Consider the following 21,415-nt stretch of genomic DNA (forward strand, 5'->3'; position numbering starts at 1 on the left):
ATGTACATAAGTTTTTAATTTTTAGTATGTCCCACTCATCTATTTTATCTATTTTTGTTTGTACAGTTTTCAAAGTGTTTTGTAGTCCATGTATTCCCAGAATTAGTGCCCTCACATTTGTCCCAAGTTTTTCATTGATGGCCTTCATAATTCTGGGATTCACATTTAGGTCCTTAATCCATGTTGAGTTGGTTTTTGTATAAGGTGTGAGGTGAAGGTCTTGTTTCAGACTTTTGCGTATCATTTTCCAGTTCTGCCAGCACCATCTGTTGAAGAGACTATCCCTTCCCCATGCGATATATTTTGGTGTTTTGTCGAAGATCAGTTGGCTGTATGTCGATGCCTTGATTTCTGGATTCTTGATTCTGATCCATTGATCTATGTACCTTTCATTGTACCAGTACCAAGCTGTTTTGACCACTGTAGCCATGTAGTATACTTTAAAGTCAAGGAGTGACAGGCCTCCAATCTTATTCTTATTCTTAAGCAGTGCTTTCCTTTCCATATAAAGTTTGTGATTGCTTTTTCCATCTCTTTGAAGAATTTCGTTGGAATCTGGATTGGTATCACATTATATGTGTAAATTGCTTTGGGCAGTATTGATATTTTCACAATGTTAAATCTTCCTATCCAATAGCATGGTATATTCTTCCATTTTTGTAAGTCTGTTTTGGTTTCTTGCTGTAGTGTTTTGTAGTTTTCTTTGTATAAGTCCTTTGTTTCTCTGGTTATATTTATTCCAAGATAGTTCATTCTTTGGGTGGCTATTGTAAATGATATTGCTTTCCTAATGTTCTTTTCCTCCCATCTTCTTTTGATGCTTTCTGCATCATTTAATATTTTGCCAATGGAGTCTTACAATATTGCAAGTTGAGGTTTCAATATTTTCTTCAGTTCTTGCAGCTTGAGAAATGCTCACCATGCCTTTGCTTGTGGTTTTCTAACTCAAGGTCTTTGAACATTTCTTTATAATTCTTGACTTGGTCTTCTCCCGAAGCACTTTGTAATTTTTTGTTCAGCTCTTTTGTTCCTGCATTTCTTTAATTCACTTTAGCATCTCTAATCTGAGAAGCAAGTTTCAGAGTCTCTTCTGACATCCTTTATGATGATGATGATGATGATGATGATGATGATGATGATGAATTGAGTGAAGATTTACAGACAAGATCATCAGTTTTACCTTCAACCAATCATACACTTTGTTTCATTTCAACGATTGCAGTCCCCTCCATGCTACAAGAGTTATCTCTCTTCTTCTCTGTGCTTCCTTTTTCCATTCCACGCACCTTCCCATTCCTTCTTACATTCCTCCTTAAGTAAATGACTGAGCTTTTCATTTTGATTGACTGACAATTCCATAGTTAGCATACTTTACTAGTGTTTTTGTCCCCCTATATACCTATCTACTTCTTGACTGAAAATTAGGCCACAGGTGTGAGTTCTTTTCTAGAGCTGTAGGGTGGTTGAGCTCTGGTAGCGTAGTGGTTACGAATCGGGCTGCAAACCTCAGGGTCAGCAGTTCAAAACTGTCAGCTGTTCCATGGGAGAAAGATGAGGCTTTCTGCTCCTGTAAAGATTTATAGCCTCGGAAACCCTGTACAGGGTTGCTATGAGTCAGAACTGACTCCACGGCACATAACAACAATGTACCTATCTACTTCTTGGCTGAAAATTAGGCCACGGGTGTGAGTTCTTTTCTAGAGCTGTAGGGTGGTTAAGGATGATAGTCTCAGGGTCCACCAGGGTCTTTATGGACACAAAACAGAACCGTATTTTGTCATATTTATCAAAATAGGATAAGGACTGGACTGTGAACCACAAGGTCAATGGTTGTAGCCCATCATCTGCTCCATGGGAGAATGATGAGGTTTTCTGCTGCCACAAATATTTACAACCCTCAGAAACTCTCTAGTGGGTCACTGTGAGTCAGAACATAACAACAGCAGCAACAATCAAAATATAATAGGATAAACACTGGACTGTGAACCATAATGTTGGCTGTTAGATTCCACCAGATACTCTGTGGGAGAAAAATGAGGCTTTCTGCTTCCACAATGATTTAAAGCTTCAGAACCCTTGTACAGTTTGAATTCATTCCACAGCATTTAACAATAACAATCAAAATATAAAACTAACATTAAATTAAAAATTTCACCTAATTGGTTAAAAGTGCTTAACTAACTAAAATGAGATTACTGAATTTTAGAGAATACACAAAGACGTTTACCTATGCTTTATTGGTTAAGCAAACTCTTTCGGCTGTGTGGATCATTACAAGCTATGTATAACTTTGTGGAAAGTGGGTATTTGAGAGCACTAAATTCAACGTCCTTTTCTTAATTCAGCTTGAGTTTCTGGCAGTAGACATATTGTTGCAACCATTTTAAAATTATTTTTAGCAAAATTCTACTCGCATGTGATCTGTACATACATCAAGAGGCAGTCATTCAAACAGAACAAGGGGGCATGGTATGGTTTTGCATCAGGAAAGGTGTGTGCCAAGGTTGTATTCCTTCACCTTATTTACTCAATCTGTATGCTGAGCTGGATTATGTGAAGAAGAATATGGTGGCATTAGGATTGGAGGAAGGCTCATTAACAGCCTGCTATATGCAGATAATACAACCCAGCTTGCTGAAAGTGAAAAGGACATAAAATTCTGACTGAAGAAGATCAAAGACCACAGTTCTCAATGTAAAGAAAACAAAAATCCTGTTAAATCGACCAATAAATAATATTATGATAAATGGAGAAAAGATTGAAGTTGTCAAAGATTTCATTTTGCTTGGATATACAATCATGGAAGCACAGTGGAGAAATCAAAGGACATATTGCATTAAGCAAATGTTGCACAAAACCTCAAGCTGTTCAAGAGCAGAGATGTCAAGTTGAGAACTAAAGTGAACCTGACCCAAGTCATGGAATTTTCAATATCCTCTTGTTGTTGTTGTTTGGTGCCATTGAGTCAGTACCAACTCATAGAAACCTTATGCACAGCAGAACTAAACACTGCCCGATTCTGGGCCAACCTCACTATTGCTGCCACGCTTGAGCCCATTGCTGCCACTTGCATGTGAAAATTAGACAATGAATAAGGAAGACCATGTAACAACTGATGCATTTGAGTTATGGTGTTGGAGGAGACTATTCAAAATACCATGGACTACCATGTTGTTGTTGGTGGTGGTGGTGGTGTGCCATGGAGTCAGTTCTGACTCATAGCAACCCTGCGTAGGATTCCGAGGCTGTAAATCTTTAGGAGAGCAGAGAGCCTCATCTTTCTTCCGCGGAACAGCTGGTAGTTTTGAAGTGCTACCATTTAGGTTAGCAGCCCAACTCATAACCTCTACATTACCAGAGCTCTTTACATGGACTACCATTAGAACAAACAAATGTGTGTACAGCCAGAATGTTCCTTAGAAGCCAGGATGGTGAAATTTAGTGTCTCATACATAGTTGAACATAATATCAGTAAGGACCAATCCTTATTGAGAAGGACATCATGCTTGGTAAAGTGGAGGGTCAGCGTAAAAGAAAAAAGCCCCAACGAGATGGTTTGGCATGGTAGCAGCAACAATAGGCTCAAGCATCACAACAACTGAGGATGGCACAGGACCAGGCATTGTTTCATTCTGTTGTGCATAGTGTCACAATGATTCAGCGTCAGCTCAATGGCACCTAACAACAATATTGAATTTCAGTGTTGATGTCAGATAAGTTTAATTAATATGTTTAGTTTATTTTTCTTGCAATATGTTAGAAATAAAACTCCTTATGTCAATTGTTAAACAAATTAAAAAAATATATCTGTTATGACATGCATAAGGGGATCTGGTAGTGTAGTGGTTATTGAGTTGGGCTACTAATCTCACCATCAGCATTTGAAATGCCAGTGGTCCCGCAGGAGAAAGATGAGGCTTTCTTCTGTAAAGATTTACAGACTCAGAAACCCTATGCAGTGTCGCTATGAGTTGGAACCGACTCCAGGGCACATAACCACCACCACCATCACTGTGACATGACTGCGAGGTTATATAATTGGGCATCTTGTTTTTAAATTTTATATTACACTATTAAAACAATCAATACACATATAGTAAGAGCTCATAAGCAGTGCTCAATTTTCAAAGAACATATATGGAGCATTGAAAACAGTCAATGAATACTAGAAACTACTGATGTGCATTTTTTCATTTCATATTTAAAAAGTATATATTTTTCCCTGACACTTCTGTAAGCACAAAAATGTCACAGTGAAACCTACATTTAACTTTAAATCCCTTTTTGGGGGAAGGGGGAGTTGTGGGGAGAAATTTTAGTGATGTATATCCAAACTGACGACAACATTCTTAAATTATATTTCGTAGTAAGTTATAATTTTATGTTTCGGTTTCTTATGGTCAGAGCTACATACAAAGGCAAATAATAACATACTCAAGAGCATAGTTGGGCTATTGTACTTCTGATAGAAATACAATCTGAATAACCTTACCTGTCTAGCTTTTTGCAAATGCACTTCATCGTCTCCTTTCTATGTTTTGTCTTTTCTGTGATAAAAGGTATGAGGAATGATCCTGTTTGAGTATAATTTTTGTTTATAGTCCACTATGTCTTTCAGTGACTGAGTGTTCTTCGTTTATTCTGTTTTTTTTTTTTTTTGGTTTATATACAAGTGTACTTTTTTGAAATAACATTATTTCAGTGTCATAGCACTTTGCTAAGCCATTTCATTTCTTTATAACTCAGGTAGCATTCGGGTACCAGAACTTTCAAGAGTGGTGGAAAGCTAATCCATGAATTCATTTTTATTTGCGATCTCTTTAAATGTCATAATGTTATGCCAAGACAATGTATGTCAAGAACAAAAATGGTTTATTGGTCTTCAAAATAATGCAATTTCCTTAGTTTCTGAGTTATAACACAGAAATCAAAAACTTTAAGCCACAATTCCAGCATAGCATCAACAACAAGAGCTAATTTTCATTGAATACTTGTTCGGTGCAAGAGATTTGTGAAAAATCTTCATATAAATATCTTATTTAATCTTCAATTTTATGAAGTAAACACTACCATCATATTTATTTTGCAATAATCTAAGACTGTTGTTGTTATGTGCTGTGGAGTCGGTTCCGACTCATAGTGACCCTGTACAGGGCTTCCGAGGCTGTAAATCTTTACTGGAGCAGAAAGCCTCATCTTTCTCCCGAGGAGCAGCTGGTAGTTTCGAACTGCTGACCCTGAGGTTCGCAGCCCAATTCGTAACCACTACGCTACCAGAGCTCCTTCATCTAAGCCTAGATAGGTATGGTGATAATGATGTAAACTCTGGAATTCCATTGTAATCTGGAGATAATTAATCGTTATTGTTAGTCAGGTGCCATCCGTTGATTCTGACTCATATTGACCTTATCCACAAAAAAAACAAACACTGCCTAGTCCTGTGCCAACTTCATAAATCCTTGTTAAGTTTGAGCTCATTGCTGCTGCCACTGTGCCAATCCATCTTGCTGGGGGTCTTCCTCTTTTTCGCTGACCTTACACTTTACCTATTGTAAAGTGAAGTGACCTTACACTTTACACTTTACTTATATCTTTCTCCAGGGAATGGTCCCTCCTGACAATATGTCCAAAGTATGAGAGACAAAGTCTCGCCATCCTTGAGCATTCTGGCTGTACTTCTTCCAACATGGATTTTTTTGTTCTTCTGGCAGTCCATGGTACTTTTAATATTATCCTCCAACACCACAATCCAAATATATCAGTTCTTCTACATTCAACTCTCACATGCAAATGAGGCTATTGAAAACATCATAGTTTGGGTCTGGTGCATTTTAGTCCTCAAACTGACATGTTTGTTCTTGAACACTTTAAATAGGTCTTGTGCAGCAAATTTGCCTAATGCAATACGTCCTTTCTAAACCTGGGAGGATAGGTGATAATCCAGATTGCTTTACTGTATAAACTAAAAATATCAAACCCCTTGACCTAGAGTCGATTCCTGCTCATGATAACCCAATGTGTTACAGAGTAGAACTGTCCATTGGGTTTTCTTTGCTGTAATTTTTACAGAAGCAGATTGCCATTCTTTTCTTCCACAGCACTGCTGGATGAGTTCAAACAAGCCAAACTTTAGGGTGTTATCTGAGATAAAACTATTTCTGTCACCCAGGGACATTTGGCTTCAGGATTGTTGTGGTTGTTAAATGTTGTCGAGTCAGTTCTGACTCACACTGACCCTATATAGGGTTTCCAAAGAACAACTGGTGGGTTTGAACCATTGACCTTAAAGTTAGCAGTTCAGTGCTTATCCTACAGTGCCACACCAGGATCCAGGTATTAGAAGATTATTGGAACTAGGTTGGAACAACGATCAAGAATTGTGCTATGTCTTAGTTTCTTACTGCTGTTATAACAGAAATTTCACAAGTAGATAGCTTCATGAACAGTAATGCACTTCACAATTTGTTGTTGCTGTTAGGTGCCACCAAGTATGTTTAGACTCATACAAACCCTATGCACAATGAGACAAGAAGTCCAAATTCAGGGAAATAGTTTTAGGGGAAGACTCTGTTCCAGTTCTGGGGGAATACTTGTCTCTTTCAGTTTCTCTTCCTTAACTCCTTGGTGATCTCCAGGTGGTCTCAGTCTTTCTCCATTTGTGCTTCCTTCCTTCTGTGGCTGAGTTGGTATTTTATATCTCAAAAGATGGTTGGCTCAAAACACACCCTGCATCATCATAGCCTCATCAACATGACCAGAAGAATCCCTATTCCCAAATGGAAGTATACTCACAGGTATAAAGGTAGGGATTACAACATATAACTTTGTTGTTGCTGTTGTTAGGTGCCATTGAGTTGGCTCCAACTCACAACACCTTATGTACAATGGAACAAAACAGTGCCTTGTTCTGCACCATTCTCACTCCTGCTGTTACACTTCAGCCCAATTGCTACTGCCACTGAGCCAATCCATCTCATTGGGGGTCTTCCTCGTTTTCACTGACCCTCCACTTTACCAAGCATGATGTCCTTCTCCAAGTACTGGTCCCTACTGATAACATGTCCAAAGTATGAGCAACAAAGTCTCACCATCCTAACTTCTAAGGAACATTCTGGCAGTACTTCTTCCAACACAGATTGGTTTGTGCTTCTGAAATTCAAAGGTATGTTCAATATTCTTCTCTAACATCCTAACTCAAATGCATCAATTCTTCTATGGTCTTCCTTATTCACTGTCCAACTTTCATATGCATATGATGTTATGGAAAATGTCATGGCTCAGGGCAGGCACACCTTGGTCTGAAACTGACATTGGTGCTCTTGGACACTTTAAAGAGGTCTTGTGCAACAGATTTGCCTGATGCAATGTGTCGTTTGATTTCTTGACTGCTGCTTCCTTGAATGTTGATTGTAGATCCAAACAAAATGAAGTCTTTAACAACTTCAATCTTTTCTCCATTTATCATGATTTTTGTTGTTGTTGTTGTTGGTCTAGTAATGAAGATTTTTGTTTTCTTTACATTGAGGTGCAACTTATACTGATCTTCATCATTACGCATTTGAAGTCTTCTGTACTTTCAACAAGCAATGTTGTATCATATGCATATTGCAGGTTGTTCTTGAGTCTTTCACCAATCCTGATGTCACGTTCTTCATCATACAATCCAGCTTTTCAGATTATTTGTTCAGCGTGGAGACTGAATAAGTATGGTGAAATAATTCAACCCTGGCATACGCCTTTCCAGATTTGAAACCATTCAGTGTCCCTGTATTTCATTGGAAGGAGTGCCTCTTGGTTTATGTACAAGCTCCTCATGAGCACAGTTAAGTGTTCTGAAATACCCATTCTTCGCAATGTTACCCATAGATTGTCATGATCCACACAATTCACAGTTTAATGTATGCATGTTCAATAAAGCACAATTAAATAGCTCTCTGATGTTTCTGGTGTTGGTGAGGAATATTGAAAGTACCTTGGACTGCCAGAAGAACAAACAAATCTAAGTTGGGAGAAGCACAGCAAAAACGCTTCTTAGAAGCCAGGATGGTGAAACCTCGTCTCTCTTACTTTGGACATATTACCAAGAGGGACCAGTCCCTAGAGAAGGATACCATGCTTGGCCAAGTAGAAGGTAAGCAAAAAAAGAGGAAGACCCCCAATGAGATGGATTGGCACAGTGCCAGCAGCTATGGGCTGAAGCTTAACAAGGATTGTGAAGATAACTCACGACCAGGCAGTGTTTTGTTCTGTTGTATGCATCAGGTTGCTATGAATTGGAACTGACTCAATGGCATTTAACAAGAGCTAACCACAAGATTAGCATTTCAAATCCATCAACTGCTCCTGGAAAACCCTGTCAGGGGTGCTATGAGTCAGAACCAACTTAATGGCACTTAACAACAACAACAACATAGTTACTTGTGGAGTCTTGATGTGGTGCTTTAGGAGAAGCACTGGGCTGCTCATATTATCATAAATCATCCTATTACAATCAATTCTGTTATCAGATAATCCCTGGGCATTGTGTATGTAGTTCCAGAAACAACCTTGATATTACCTCTCTTTCTAACGCCCACTGTTGTTTCTCAAACGCAGGTTGGATTTGCCCTTTAGACTGAAAATCTGCTCCCAAAATTCCTCTGGGTTGTAAGGCTTGCTATTGCATTCATCTGGATCATAGGACCCCCTACCCTATCTTCTTTCCAAAAACTTGAAAGCAAGCAAGACAAATAAAGAGAATTCACTTAAACAAGTTAGATGTGATTTGGTTGTATGCATATAAAAACATTAGACAACTCAGTATTAAATTCATCAGTTGCTCCTTGGAAACCCTATCCAGCTGGAACCGATTCAATGACACTAAACAACAACATAATAACTTTTTGGTGTAGCACTGTGGGTTAATGAGCCAGGCTGCAAAGCCGTTTGAACTGCAAGGTCACTGGTTCAAGCTCACCAGCTGCTCCTCGGAAACCCTATACAGGGTCGCTATGGGTTGGAACCAACTCAACTGCATTTAACAACAACAACAACTGTAGGGTAAGCACTGGACTGCTATGCACAGTGGGTGGCTCAAACCCACTAGCCCCTCCTCTGAAACCTCATATAGGCTCACTATAAGTCAGAACCAACTCAGCAGCAGTTAACAACAACAGTAATAACTTTTGAAATGCCTACCATTTTTATCTCCAAAATTTGCAATGAATTATATAACCAGAATATGACATAACAACAACAAAAAAATGCAGATAAATACAATTTTATATTGACATACAAGGAGGCTTAAAAACATTTATGGAAAAATTACATTATCTTCAATTTTATTTTTCTATTAACTTTTTAAATCCATTCTTATAATCATATTTCACTAATCTAAATTGTTCCCAGGGATTATAGATGGATAAGTAGTTAAATAGATATTGTTGTTAAGTATCATTGAGTCTGTTCAGACTCATAGCCACTCTGCATAGGGTCTCTGAGGAGTGACTGGTGAGTTTGAACCGCCAACTTTGAGATTCACAACTGACCGTGCGGTCAAGTGCTTATCCTACAGTGCCATACCAGGACTCCACAGATAGACAGATATAGATAATATATTTCCACTAGCTACTTCTTTACAGTCTCTTTAACTAGAGAACAATTCCAATAATATATTTTGTTATACTATATTTTGGTGAAGTCCTAATGCGGTGCTGCAGGATAAGCAATGGACTACTAACCTCAAGGTCAGCACTTCAAACCCATCAACTGCTCCTCAGAAACCCTATACAGGATCACTATGAATCAGAACCAACTCCCTGGCACTTAACATCAACAACAACATATTTGGGTTTATCAAAGAACAAAATCTTGCACTGTGTTTAGCGATGTAAGAAAATGAATTTTATTGAAGAAGAAGAATTGCAGTTGGGCAACACATAGTAAGATTACTAGGGCTCTGAAATATAAGTGGAATACAGGGTCTTTTATATATGCAAATCAGATATTTCATCAAGACCATAAAAATTCTAAAATGACTTGTTCTTTCACATATTTTACAGGGATCAGCTAACCTGTTTTCCTTCTAAGAATACTTTGAATTAGCCTTTTACAATTAGCTTTCTTATCAAGCAATCTCTGGGCATTGGTGCTTACAGAAACAACTCTGATACCGCCTGTCCATCTAACTTCCCCCTGTCGTTTCTCAGAAGCATCCTGGATCTGCCCTTTTAATGGAAACCTGCCCCAAAATGCCTTTGGATCTTAGGGCCTACTATTGCAGTAATCTGCATCATAAAACTCTGTCCTCTTTCCAAAAATTAGAAGGCAAGCACAACAAAGATAATTCGCTTAATGAAGTTAAATGTGATTTGGTTGTATGCATATAAAAACATTAGACAACTGGATATTGGACTTTAAATAAATCAGAGAATTAAATGAGAAGATTGAAGCAAGAAAGTAGTTTAAAAATGAGCATCTTGAGGATAATTCTCAATTTCAGAAAATGCACTTTTAAATTACATAAAAATGTTAAGTGCTGATAGAGGTACTGAAAAATTAATTTAGGAACTGTCAACTTCCTTAATACAATATCCAAAAACATCACTGGAATTTTCAAGGTCATCCTACCTTACATATATTGTCATATCTATGGCTAAGACAAGTCCATTTTGAAATTGCCTTATCCAGATGTGATGGGGGCAATACATAAGCAAAGGACAGCATTTATTTCCAATTTCAAGGGTACTCAAGATATTTTGTTTAATTTTATGAATAAATGCAGTTTTTGTCCATTAAATACATGTGATCCATATAGAATATTACAAAAATACCATAATGAGATCGCTTCATGCCTACTAGGTAAGTCGATGTTGTTGTTGTTGTTGTTGTTAAGTGCTGTCGAGTTGATTCCAACCCATAGAAACCCTGTGTAGGGTTTCAGAGGAGCAGCTGGTTAGTTTGAGCCACCGACCTTGCAGTTCAAATGGCTTTGCAGTCTGATGCATTAACCCACAGTGCCACCCCAGGACTCCTGGTAGGTATATAAATGCTATTGTTGTTGTTAGGTGCCATTGAGTCGGTACCAATTCATAGCAACCCTATGCACAACAGAACGAAACACTGCCTGGTCCTGGGCCAATCTCACAATTGTTGCCACGCTTGAGCCCATCGATGCTGCCACTTTGCCAATCCATCTCGCTGGGGGTCTTCCTCTTTTTCTCTGACCCTCCACCTTACCAAACATGATATCCTTCTCCAGCGACTGGTCCCTCCTGACAATATGTCCCAAGTATGAGAGACCAAGTTTGGCCATCTTGGCCTCTAAGGAGCACTCTGGCTGCACATCTTCCAAAACAGATCTGTTGGTTCTTTTGGCAGCCCATGGCACTTTCAATATTCTCCTCCAACACCATAATTCAAATGCATCAATTCTTCTATGGTCTTCCTTATTCACTGTCCAGCTTTCACATGCATATGAGGTTATTGAAAATACCATGGCTTGGGTCCGGTGCACTTTAGTCCTCAAGCTGACATCTTTGCTCTTCAACACTTTGAAAAGTTCTTGTGCAGCAGATTTGTCTAATAGGTAGGAGGTAGCTAGATAGCCGCAATTGAGTCATTACAACATAATGAAATGGTGCCTGTTCTTGTATCATAGTGATTTCACTGGCATTTTTGAGCCCATCATTGTGGCATCTAAATCACTGAGGGACTCCCTCATCCTTGATACCTCTCTATTTTACCAAATATGATAGCCTTCTCTAATGATTGACCCTTCTTGGTGGCATATCCAGAGAAAGCAAGTCAGACAATGTTCTGTTGTGATTCATTGGCTAATTTTCTGAAACAGTTAGCCAGGTCTTTCTTGTAGTCTTAGTTTGGTAACTACACTGAAAACAGTCCACCATGGGTGAGTCTGGTATTTAAATACTGGAAGCCTAATTCACAGCATCATAATTACATGCAAGTCACAAAATTCCCCAAACTAATATAAAAGTGGTATTCCACTTTTATGGCATACCATTCATTGTGCCCAGCAAAACCAAGATAAAATAAACAAATGCATTGCCATCTAGTCAATTGTTACTCACAGTGACTCTATAGGACAGAATAGAACAGCGCCATAGAGTTTCCAAAAGCAGACTGCCCCATCTTTTTTCTGTGGATTGGCTGGTCGATTTGAACTGACTACATTTTGTTTAACAGTGGAGTATTTAACCACTGAGCTGCCAGGGCTCCTTATTCCCATTAGGAATTAGGATGGCTATAGTCAAAACAACAGATGTTAGTAAGGATGTGAAGAAATTGGAAGCTTCATACACTGCTAGAGAGAATGTATAATGGCATAGTTGCTACAGAAAATAGTCTGAAAGTTACTAAAAATCAAACATAACATTACCATATGAATCAGCAATTCTACTCCTAGGTATATATCCAAAAGACTTGAAAACAGGTGTTCACCAAAAAAACATGTACATGATTGTGCATAGCAGCAGTATTCATAATAGCCAAAAAGTAAGATAGCCCAAACGCTCATTAACTGCTGAAGGTATAAGCAAATCTGTTATGCTCATACAACAGATTATTTTTCATTTATAAAAAGGGCTGAAGCATGCTATACCACAAATTAACCTGGAAAATATTAAGCCAGTGAAAGAAGGCAAACAAAACAACCATGAAAACTATATTGCATTTTATATAAAGTAAGGAGCTCTGTCTGGTAGCGTAGTGGTTACGAATCGGGCTGCAAACCTTAAGGTCAGCAGTTCGAGACTACCAGCCGCTCCGCGGGAGAAAGATGAGACGTTCTGCTCCCGTAAAGATTTACAGCCTCGGAAACCCTGTACAGGGTCACTATCGGTCGGAACCGACTTGATGACACTTAACAGCAACAACAACAACATACCTTATATATAGTTTATATGAAATAACCAGAAGAACAGATTCATGGTTGTGGTTATAAGGTTTCTTTTGGGGATAGTGAAAATGTTCTAAAAACAGATATTTGTGATTATTATACAACCATGTGAATATATCAGAAATAATCAAATCGTACATTTTAAATGGGTTAATAATATTAACTATGAATTCTAGCACGTCAACAAAGCTGTTAAAAAAGAAAGTTAACAGAATTTAAAAAAACATAATCTCAGAAAATAGAAATAACCAGTATTAACATTTTAGTGCTTCTAGCCTAAGACAGACTAGGAAGACAGAGAGACAGACCACTTATGATGGTTAGCCACTAAAAGCCACGTGAACAGCAGTAAAAAATTGTCAGATGAGTCCTTCAGATTGGAAGTCACTTAAAATATGAGTAGGGAAGAGCTGGCTTCACAAAGTAGAATTGACCTTAATAACATGAATGTAGCAAATCTTTTAAGATCTTCACTTGATTATGTGATACAACTCAACACGGGAAGAAACAGCTGCAGATTATCCTGATAATCACAATATGGAATGTATGAAGTAAGAACCTAAGATAATTTGAAGTCATCAAAATTTAAATGGATTGCATAAAGATCAATATCCTAGGCATTATTGTTGTTGTTGTTGTTGTTATGTGCCGTCGAGTCGATTTCGACCCATAGCGACCCTGAACAGGGTTTCCGAGGCTGTAAATCTTTACGGGAGCAGATCGCCTCATCTTTCTCCCGCGGAGCGGCTGGTAGTTTCGAACTGCAGACCTTGCGGTTCGCAGCCTGATTCGTAACCACTACGCTACCAGAGCTCCTTGTTAAGCGCTGTCAAATTGGTTCCAACTGATAGTGGACCTGTATAGGTTTGTTAAGGAGTAGTGACTGGTGAGTTTGAACTGCCAAACTTATGGTTGAAACTGATCTTGTGGTCCAGTGTTTATACTACAGTGCCACACCAGGACTCCATCCTAGGCATGAGGGAGTTGAAATGGACTGGTATTGGTCATTATAAATGAGACAATCATACTGTTTTCTATGCCAACTACACCAAGTGGAAGAAGAATGGCATACCATTCATCATCAAAAAGAGCACTTCAAAATCTTCAATGCTGTCTGTGATAGGATAATATCAATACGCCTACAAGGAAGACTAGTTAATATGACTATTAGTCAAATGTATGTACCACTCAATAAAGCCAGTAATGACGAAACTGAAGAATCCCACCAATATCTTCAGTCTGAAAGTGATCAAATATGCAATCAAGATAACTGATAATTTCTAATGATTGGAATGTGAAAGTTGAAAACAAAGAGGAAGGATCAGTAGTTGGAAAATACGGTCTTGCTGGTAGAAGTGATGCCGGAGATGATAGAATAAGAGAACTTTGCGAGATCAAGGATTTATTCATTGCCAAAAAATTTTTTTTCAACAACATAAAAGGTGACTAAACAAGCAGACTTCACTAAATGGAATACACAGGAAACAAATTAACTACATCTATGGGAAGAGACAGTGTTTCGGGCAGTGTTTCGTTCTGCTGTGCACAAGGTAGCTATGTGTCGGTACCGACTCGATGGCACCTAACAACAACAACATAGGAAGAGACAATGGTGAAGCTTAATAGCATCATCCAAAATAAGACCAGAGGCAGATTGTGCAACAGATCATCAGTTGCTCATATGAATTCAGACTGAAGTTGAAGAAAATAAAAACAATTCCTTGCAAGCCAAAATATGACCTTGAATATATCCCACCTGAATTTAAGGACCATCATAAGAATAGATTTGATGCATTAGACACTAAAGACCGAAATCCAGAAGAGTTGTGAAATGATAGTAAGAATATCATAAAGGAAGAAAGCAAAAAGGTCATTAAAAAGACAGAAGAGAAAAACACCAAAATGTGTGTCAGCAGAGACTCTGAAACTTGCTCTGGAGTATAGAGAAACTAACGCCAATGGAGGAAATGAGGAAGTAAACTAGATGAATAGAAACTTTTAAAGGGCAGATCAAGAAGACAAAGCAAATGAAACATGAAATGACCTGGAGTTAGAAAATCAAAAGGGAAAAACATGCTCAGCATTTCTCAAGCTGAAAAAAGTAAAGAAAAAATGCAAGCTTTGGGTTGTAATACTGAAAGATTCTATGGACAAAATATTGACTGATGCAGGAAGCATTAAAAGAAGATGGAAGGACTACACAGTCGCTATATCAAAAATAATTTGTCAATGCCTAACCATTTTAAGAGATAGCATATGAGCAAGAACCAATATTATTGAAGGAAGAAGTCCTAGCTGCACTGTAGGCATTGACAAAAAACAAGGATCTGGGAATTGATAGAATACAAATTGAAATATTGTAACAAACTGATGCAGCACTGGAGGTGCTCACTCAGCTATGACAAGTAATTTAAAAGACAGCTACCTGGCCAACTGATTGAAAGAGATCCATATTTGTACCTATTCCAAAGAAAGGTAACCCAATGGAATACAAAAATCATCTAACAATATCATCACAGGCAAGTAATATTTTGTTGAAGATAATTCAAAAACAGTTGCAGCAGTACATGAGTAGGGAGCTGTCAGAAATTCAAATGGAATTCAGAAGTGGACTTGAAACAATTGATATCATTACTGACATCAGGTGGATCTTAGCTAAAAGCCAAGAATACCAGAAAAATATTTATATGTGTTTTACTGACTATGTAAAGGCATTAGACATTGAAAACTATGGAAACCTTGGGAAGAATGAGTATTCCAGAACACTCAATTGTAATCATGAGGGGCTTGTACATAGACGAAGAAGCCCTCATTAGAACAGAATAAGGAGATACTAAATAGCTTAAAATCAGGAAAGTTGTATGCCAGAGTTGTATCTTTTCACCATACTTATTTAATTGGTATGCTGAGCAAATAACCCTAGTAGCTGGATTATATGAAGAAGAACATGGCATCAGGATTGGAGGAAGACTTTGCTTGCTAGAAAGGAAGAGGACTTGAAATACCTACTGATAAAGATAAAAGACAATATATAGCCTTAAGTATGGATTCCACTGTAAAGAAAACACAAAATCCTCACAACTGGATTAATAAATAATATCATGATAAATGCAGAAAAGAATGAAGTTGTCAAAGATTTCATTTTACTTGGATCCACTATGAACACTCATGGAAACCATAGTCAAGAAATCACAGGACGCATTGTACTTGGCAAATCTGCTGCTAAAAACCTCTTTAAAGTATTAAAATGTCAGGATGTCAGGTTGAAGACTAAGGTGGGCCTGACCCAGGCCATGGTATTTTCATTTGCCTCATATGCATGTGAAAGCTGAACAATGAAAAAGGAAGACTGGAGAAGGATCCATGGATTTGAATTATGGTTCTCGGCAAGTATACTGGCAGTACTATAGGCTACCAGAAAAATGAACTAATCTATGAAAAAGTAGAGCCAGAATGCTCCTTAGAAGCGAGGGTGACGAGATTTATCTCTCCATCTTTGGACATGTTCTCTGCAGAGACCAGTCTTTGTGTAAACACATCATGCTAGGTGAAGTGGAGGGTTAACTAAAAAGAGGAAACTCCAAACAAGACTGATTGACGCAGTGGCAGTACCAATGGGCTCAAAAATACTAACAAATTGTGTGGATGGCACATAATCGGGCAGTATTTTGGTCTGTTGTATATAGGGTTGTATGAGTTGAAACCAACTTGACAGCACCTCACAACATTTTAGTACGTTTTTATTTTAATGTTATAACCAACTTACTGTTTTAAAATGATTGTTGGATGATACATAGAAATGTTTATTAATTGATTTTTATGTCTATTCCAGTACATATTTTTTAAACAGGAAAAGTCTATATAAGATTTAAATAACAGTGAAATAAAGCATATTCCTATTTGTGAAGCGTTCCATGTTTTAAGGAGTCTTGTTGTGGTGCTGTGGATTAATGTTCTGGACTGCAAAGTCAGTTTGAACCGCAAGGTCAGTGGTTCAAGCTCACCAGCCTCTCCTCAGAAACCCTATACAGGGTCACTCACTATGTGACAACAACAACATATATAAGATTTCATTATAGAAATGTTGACCATCATCTTAAAGTTAATGTATGTTGTTGATGTTGGTAAGTACCTTTGAGTCAATTTAGACTCAAAGGTACTTATCAATATCAACATTTCTTGTATAGCATTTCTGAGGGGCAGCTGGTGACTTTGAACCACCAACTTTGTGGTTTGCAGCCCCATGCTTATTCTACAGAGCTACACCAAGACACTTGACTAATCAGAATTTCATTTTATTTTTTCCCTCTGTCTCTTTTAAATAGTTGTCTTTAGTTTTCAGCAGTCTGATTATGGTATATATAGTTGTTATTAAGTGCTGTCGAGTCGATTCTGACCCATAGCAACCCAGACCTCTGATAGCAAAGTGGTTACGAGTAGAGCTGCTAACCTCAAGGTCAGCAGTTTAAAACTACCAGCTGATCCACAGAAGAAAGATGAAGCCTTCTGCTCTGTAAAGATTTACAGCCTCAGAAACCCTATGCAGGGTTGCTTTGAGTCAGAATTGACTCCACGGCACATAACCACTGCCACCGTAGGGTTTCCAAGGAGTGGCTGGTGAGCTTGAACCGCTGACTTTATGGTTCAAACCGAGTTTGCAGTCCAGTGCATTAACACACAGTGCTACACCAGGACTCCGTTGTATATACATATTGTTGTGAAATGCCATCTAGTCAGTTCTGTGCTGGACTGCAAAGCCGATTTGAACCGCAAGGTCAGTGGTCGAAATTCATCAGGAGCTCTTTGGAAACCCTATGCAGGGTCACTATGAGTCGGAACCAACTTGACGGCACTTAACAACATAGTTCATACATTTCTTTAAGTTCAACATGTTTGGGTTCACTGAGATTTTCCTATGGTTTTGGATTAATTTCATTTCTGCACAATTAAGTAACCTATCTTGGATACTGATGGGGGTTTGTTTGTTAATTAAGGTCTTAAAGTTTTTGATCTATTAAATAGGGTCTGTTGTTGTTGCTGGCCAGTGAAATCTGACTCAGAGTGATCACCTTTGACAAAGTAGAACTGCCCCATAGCGTTTTATTGGCTGTAATCATCATAGGAACAGATCTCCAGGTGCTTTTCCCAAAGAGTTACTGGGGAAAATATCCCTTGTGGCACAAATATAAGGGGACTTCAAAAGGTTTGTGGGAGATCCCACATCATTTAATTCCAGTTTTCAAAGAACTTTTTGAAGCCCCTTTGTAGAATACAGTCTACATATATATTCAGCTCAGAGATTCCCAATATGTCTCCCTCTCTGTAAGCAGGAAGACACAGAGGGAAAAAAAAAAAAAAAAAATCAACAGCTTTATTGAAGAAGGTGACTTCTTTCTGTTAGTTTTGGTTCCCATGGGCTCCCATTGGGTCTTTGTTGCCACCATCATGAAATTTCTTGGGGTATAAAGAGAACGGAGAAAGGTAACACTTGTGGGTTATCACATTTCCTCTGACTTGTAGGAATTCCCTTTCCTTGTTCTTGAGACAGAAATAGAAGGATTCTCCTGGAGCCTTTTCAGTTTTGTGCCCTGGTTCCAACTTCTGGATTTCAGGCAGTGCTGTATACAGATCAGGGGAGATTTTCATTACATTGCATTACTTTGATCATTTTAGTCTTATTGGAGGGAAGGTTATAGTTAGCAATTAATCATCATTTCCTCTAGAAGTTCAACATTAATTATAAACATGCAAATAGATAATCACAATTCTATTTCCTTAGCAATGAAAATGGGAATTATTTTGCCCTATGGAGTTGTTTTTGTGAAGAGGGGAAAAAGTAAGACTATGTTGTCAGTTAATCTTGGCACTGCTTGCTGTATTTTAGTGATGTCAACAGTACAGAATCTATATGACAATATATCATCTATGATTGTGTTAAATTTGGAACATAAGTTATATAACAGAATACCTGCAAGTCATTTTATGCCATCTTTTAACTTAATTTCTAAATGGCAAATTGTGAGTCATCTCTTAGGTTGTTGCTGTTGTTAAGTGCTGTTGAGTTGATTCCAACTTATAGCAATGATGTATATGGTTTCCTAGGAGTGACTGGTGGGTTTGAACTGCTGGCCTTGTGGTTCAAAGTGATCTCTTATGCAGATGTCATATATTTTCAATAGTGCTTCAAGAAGTCAGTGGTTGGAGACAATGGTTTCAAGGAGTAAACATTTGCTTTGTTTAACGGGATCTCATCCTGTTACCGTAACATATGAAGAGCTATATAGCTTAGTAAAATACTTGGACCACAAAATCTGCACCTCTGGAAACTCTGTAGAGGTTGTCCCACAGCTGCTAAGAACATAAGATCTGAAGGCAGAAAAACTTTGTATTTCTAAATCAGTGACCAGAGAATGGTCGGCAAGTGACAGGGTCATTCAGGCTTATGGGTTCACATTGCTTTTAGAAACATGAGCCATAGATTCCATATTGTTAATATAATCTGTTGTTGTTAGTAAAACATTCTTTTACATGCTTACTTACCATGGTGGCAGTTGTGGTTGTATGCCGTGGAGTAGGTTCCAACTCATTGAGATCCTGCATAGGGTTTCTGAGACTATAAATCTTTACGGGAGCAGAAAGCCTCATCTTTCTCCCATGGAACGACTGCTGGTTTAGAACTACTGGCTGACGTTGAAGTTAGCAGCCCAACTCGTAACCACTACGCTATCAGATCTTTGTATATTTATCGTGTTGTTGTTGTTGTTGTTAGGTGCAACATAGAGACCTTATGCACAGCAGAATGAAACACTGCCCGATACTGGGCCAACCTCACCACTGTTACCGCGCTTGAGTCTATCGATGTTGCCACTTGGTCAATCTATCTCGTTGAAGGTCTTCTTCTTTTTCTCTGACCCTCCACCTTACCATGATATCCTTCTCCAGTGACTGGTCCCTCCTGACAATATATCCAAAGTATGGGAAATGAAGTTTAGCCATCTTGGCCTCCAGGGAGCACTCTGGCTGCACTTCTTCAAAAATAGATTTATTGGTTCTTTTGGCAGTCCATGGCACTTTCAATATTCTCCTCCAACACTCAAAATCATCGATTCTTCTATGGCCTTCCTTATTCACTGTCCAGCTTTCACATGCATATGAGGTTATTGAAAATACCATGGCTTGAGTCAGGCGCACCTTAGTCCTCAAGCTGACATCTTTGCTCTTCAACACTTTTAAAAAGGGCTTGTGCAGCAGATTTGCCTAATGCAATATGACGTTTGATTTCTTGACTGCTACTTCTGTGAGTGTTGATAGTTGATCCAAGAAGAATGAAGTCCTTGACAACTTCAATCTTTTCTTCATTGATAGGAATGTTTTTTATTGGTCCAGTGGTGAGGATTTTTGTTTTCTTTACGTTCAGATGTAATCCATACCTAAGGCTGTGCTCTTTGATCTTCATCAGTAAATGTTTTAAGTCCTCTTCATTTTCAGCAAGCAAGGTTGTATCATCTGCATATCACAGGTTGTTAATGAGTCTTCCTCCAATCCTGATGCCACGTTTTTCTTCATACAACACAACTTCTCGGATTGTTTGCTCAGCACACAGGTTGAATAAGTATGGTGAAAGAATACAACCTTATGGCACACCTTTTTAAATTTTAAAATATTCAGTGTTCCCATGTTCTGTTCAAACAACTGTTGCTTGGTCTAGGTACAGGTTCCTCATGAGCACAATTAAGTGTTCAGGAATAGTCATACTTCACAATGTTGTCCATAGCATGTCATGATCCACACGTCTGAAAGCCTTTGCGTAGTCAATAAGGAACAGGCAAACATCTTTCTGGTATTCTCTGCTTTCAGCCTGACATCAGCAATGATATCCCTTGTTTCACCTTCTCGTCTGAATCCGGTTTGAACCTCTGGAAGTTCTCTGTCAATATATGGTGGCAGCTGTTTCTGTATTACCTTTAGTAAAACTTTACTCACATGGGATATCAAAGATATTGTCCAATTAATTCCACAATCCATTGGGTCACCTCTTTTTGGAATGAGCACAAATACAGATTTCTTCTAATAAATTGGTGAGATAATTATCTTCCAAATTTCTTGGCATAGATGAGTGAGTGCCTACAGTGTCACCTGACTTTGTTGAAAGATTACAATTTGTATTCCATCAATTCCCAGTACCTTGTTCTTTTCCAATTCCTTCAATGCACCTTGGACATCTTCCTTTACTATCATTGGTTTTTGATCATATGCTACCTTTTGAAGTGGTTGAACATCAACCATTTCCTTTTGGTACAGTGACTCTGTGTATTCCTTCCATCTTCTTTTTGTGCTTTCTGCATCATTCAATAATTTGCTCAGAGAATCCTTCAGTAACAAAAGTTGACGCTTGATTTTTTTCTTCATTTCTCTCAGCTTGAGAAATGCTGAGCGTGTTCTTCCCTTTTGGTTTTCTGACTCTATATCTTGGTACATCTCCTTGTAATATTTGACTTTGTCTTCTTGAGCTGACCT

This window comes from Chrysochloris asiatica, unplaced genomic scaffold (genome assembly GCF_000296735.1).
Source record: "Chrysochloris asiatica unplaced genomic scaffold, ChrAsi1.0 scaffold00051, whole genome shotgun sequence".
Lineage (NCBI taxonomy): Eukaryota > Metazoa > Chordata > Mammalia > Afrosoricida > Chrysochloridae > Chrysochloris > Chrysochloris asiatica.